The sequence below is a fragment of the Meleagris gallopavo genome, chromosome 27, assembly GCF_000146605.3.
Source record: "Meleagris gallopavo isolate NT-WF06-2002-E0010 breed Aviagen turkey brand Nicholas breeding stock chromosome 27, Turkey_5.1, whole genome shotgun sequence".
Taxonomy (NCBI): Eukaryota; Metazoa; Chordata; class Aves; order Galliformes; family Phasianidae; genus Meleagris; species Meleagris gallopavo.
In genome coordinates this window covers 131400-135743 of record NC_015037.2, presented here as the reverse complement: position 1 = coordinate 135743, position 4344 = coordinate 131400, and positions in this window count along the sequence as shown.

Genomic DNA, 4344 nt, shown 5'->3' with positions numbered 1-4344 from the left:
CATCTTCTCCATTAACTTCCCTTTACTGTAAGAAACCTGCACCACTCAGTGCCCCTTTCCTCATTCCCATGTTCTGAAAAAGTGTTGTTTATTTAACAATAAAAATTACTCTTGCAGTAATTAAACGTACTGGGTTTGAAAAGAAATAAGAGCACCGCAATGATGGAGCAGAGCTGGGCTAGGAGGTGGCCAGTTGGCATTCTCCTGAGCATGGAACTGGACCAGGGACAGACAGACAGACAGTGCTGCAGTCCCCGCAGTGCCTCCTGCCAGGAGCATCCAGGAGAGATGTGCGGACTCTCTGTCCCTTTGTTGTTTTTCAAAATTACATTTAATTTAGGTACAGGAACTGTGAAAAGGTTGAGTCGAAACAGATATCGGCAGACCGGATATGTGGCTTCTGGGAATGTCTGCTGCCAACGAGCATGGCTCTCCTTATCTCCTGCCTTCCCGTAATGAAATAAGACTGAACCTCCCGTTCCCTGAGAGCTCTGCAGGGCTGCTGGATGAAAAGTGCTTGAAATTCAGACTCATTTCTCTGGCTTAATTCCCTGAAGCAGGGTCACTGCAAGGCTGGGTGCCTGTCCATCCAAAAATCTTCCCGCAGTGCTGAAGGATTGATGCTTCATGCGCCACGGAGCTGCTCCAGGGCTCCTGCATGAAAACACTGGGGTCAAGGCACAGGGCAGGGTTCCCACACACATCATTAGGGAGTGTTTCCTTCCTAACTCAGGACTGTCAGCATTGTAGTCAGAGGGATTGGGTCCTGGAGGGGTTTCCAGTCCATCACCTTCATCCTGGCACTTAGGAAGCTGACACATTTTGTGGCTTTTAGGACAAATGCCCTGCAATGCTACAGTCCTTGGGCAGTGGGGTTGCTGCGGTTCTGGAGGCAGGAGTACCAACCCAATGAGATGTCCAGGCTTCATTTAACCAGATCAGGCAGCTTGTTTTCTTACCAGAACCCTCTAAGTTGTGCTCCTAGTACTAGCTCCTCTGTGGTGGATTAAGAGACTCCTACTGCTTGCATCGGCCTTTACCAGGTGAAACCCGGGGCTTGCTTTTGCAGCCTCCCTTGTACAACTTTGTGCTTACAGGCCAATGGAAGAAGCACAGAATGTTTGGTCCATGCTCAGCACAAACTCCTTTGGGCCCACGGATTGGTATTTTTCCCCTTTCTCCTCACGTCATGAGCTCTGGGTCTTGGCACAACATGAGCTCACCACATGTTGCAAGCACCTGAGAAGGGTTTGTTCACAAACTGCTGCAAGTGGGGCTCATGCACAGCCCTGAACCCACCTGACCGCAGCAGACAAGCCAGAGAATTTCTGCACCTCACATGTGACGCCTGCTGAAGCTGAGGTGTGCATTAGAAATTTCTTTTTAACTACACACCAGTGGTTGAATTCAACATGCTGCAATTTTTAGCCTCTGGATTTCTGCTCTTGGCTCTTTTAGGGCTTTCTGCTGTGCCAGTGGTTGCACAGAGTGTAACCAAGGGTAGACACAGGGGAATTAATTTGCCTTCTGGCGAGTGGATGGGGAAGCAGCAGCTCCCAGGGACTCAGGGGAAGAGGAAGGAAAGGTCTCAGGAAGGAAAGGCTGTAACTTGGGTCTGGGGCATTGTGAACCTAAACCAGGAGCCCCCAATCCTGCTGTCATCCTGAGCCCTTAGACCCCAAATGTCCTGAGGAGAGGCGAGGAGCCACAGCCCCACAGGGAGCACAGCTCCTCCCTACCCAGCTGACCCTTCCAGACAGTAGTGCTGTAATTATCTAGAGACAAGGAAAAACACATGCCCTAATTAAACTCAATTCATCTCCTAAGCAGCAGTTTCACACTTGATATCCAGAGGCAATATGATCCAGGGGATGAGAGGAGTGTTAAATACATAAATAAGCCAAGAGTGTTTGCTGTGCTGCTTTTGCAGTAGGAAGATATTTTTGTATTTGTTATTGAATCAACACATCGTAGGGGAGCAGAGCAGCAGCATCAGGGCTGAGTGGAGCAAATGGGACATATGAGAACAGCAGGAAGGACACAAGCACAAATTAAGACCTTGATCCCACACAGGGGTTGCACTACAGAACCAATCATCTTCATTTTATAATGCTGTCATTGAGCACTTCTGCTGCAGCCTCCTGCACCAAGGGCTGCTCCCATCCTGGGGCCACACGTTGCATTTTCCTGTGGAGATGTCCATGAGGCACTCCTGAGGGACTCCGTACCAAACGCAACCACTGCTGACAGTGCAAACTGGGAAAACAAACTGTCCCAGCACACAGACTGTGCAGAGGCTATTAAAACTATGGCTCAAGTTCATTAGCAGCTAATAAAGGACTCGGTTCTTCCATTAGCCGTTGTGGTATGTGAGATGCGCTGATTTCACTGGGGGCTGTGTGCATGTGTCCCTGGGCATGAGGCCATGCTGACAGGAGCACAACTCTCAGGACAGGGGCTGGCTGTGGGCAGGACGGGAATGGGGAAGGGGACGAGGACGTGCCAGGGGGCTGTCACCATGCAGGACAACTCTGTGCCACCCTGCAGACACAGCACAGCCACCCATCCCTGCCCATTTCATGCACAGATGCAGGAGCTGGACTCACTCCTATCTCCCTTCTGTGCGAGCTGTTGATGCTTTCAGCTCTGAATCACTGCTCATATCCCATCCCAACGTGAGTCACTGCCGTGGGTTGGAGCAGCTGGCCTGGACTTTTCCAAAGCAGTCTGAGGATTTTTGGGAGCATCCTTAGCATTTCTGGGAGCATCTTGAGGATTTTGGCTTAAATCCTCAGTTCCACCTCCTTGCACTGAGTGTGATGTCAAATGCTTTTTTTTTTTTTCCCCCAAAGCCCCTTTTACACCACCAGGATGCACTGAAGGGATGCTCATTAGGATCCACCTCAGCAGACCTGAATTAAAGGAGGTTAATTGTTACTGAACTGCGGATTGGTTTAAAAATACATATATACACATACACGGGGCCTCTCCCTTGGAGATGTCCAGCCCCATGTGGACGTGGGGCTCAGCACCAGCTCTGGGTGAGACCCCGTGACCCTGTGCCCCTCACCTGGCACTGCTCATCCCCAGGGTTGGATCCCTGCTCTGCTGCCCACCTTCAGACATGCAGTACTCAGTGACAAATGTACTGAAAAAGGGAAGTGATAATGGAGCATATACCACTTCCTAACTCCTTGCCAAAACTGCTGAAAACTCGTCAGAGAAAACTAGAAAAGGGAACTGAGGCACTTTGAAAACAATATCCAGCCTGGAGCCAAGCCCTGCAGATGAAGGGCTGCCCAGGTTCTGAATGGCAGCCAGCCCTAAAGCCATCCCTGAGCTCCTCTGAGAGCAGATCTGTGCCAGCCAGTTGCTTGTTGCTGTCTGCCATGGCATCCTATTGAGAACTGCCAGTGACACGAAGCTGGGAGGGATGGTTGCCACCACAGAAGGTTGTGCTGCCATCCTGCAGGCCAAGAATTGGGTAGAGAGGGACCTGATGAGTTTCAACAAGAACAAGTGTAGGTCGTACACCTGGGGACGACAACCCATACACCAGTACAGGCTGGGGGCTTAGCTGCTGGAGCGAGCTCTGCAGAAAAGGACCTGCTAGTCCTGAATGACCAACAGTTGACCAATGGATGACCAACGGATGACCATGAGACAGTAGTGTGCTCTTGTGGCAGGAAGGCCAGTGGGACAAAGGGTGCACTGCCCAGAGTGTGGCCAGCAGACGAGGGAGGTTCTCCTCCCCTCTGGTCTGTCCTGAGGAAACTACAGCTGGAGCACTGTGTGCAGTGCTGGGCTCCCCAGTTCAGAGCAGAACGGCTTGGAGAGTCCAGGGGAAGGCTGCAGAGATGGCGGGGGCTGGAGCACCTCCTGATGGGGACAGTCTGAGGGCCTGAGGCTGTTCGCCAGCAGGAGAGAAGGCTGAGAGGGGACCTGATTGGTGCAGACCAATATCTGGAGGGTGGAGGCAAGGAGCACAAGGCTGGACTTTGTTTGGTGGTGCCCAGCATCAGAACAAAGTGCACTGGGTGCAGACTGGAGCCCAGGGAATTTCACCTGAACATGAGAAAGAATTTCAGTGCTGTGAGGGTGGCAGCGCCCTGTCACTGCTGCTCAGAGGTGGAAAGTCTCCTTCTCTGGAGAGACACAAACCCACCTGGATGCCTGGATGCAGCATCCTCCGTGCATTCATCTCTGTGCAGAGCGTGGGTGTGCCAGACGGACCGAGGCAGAGGGTCACCATGAGCACCAACGGATCGATTGACCAGCAGTGATCAATCCATTTATCTTATCTACCTCTTCCAAACAGGGCTGTTTCTCTCTTACTGTTTTTTT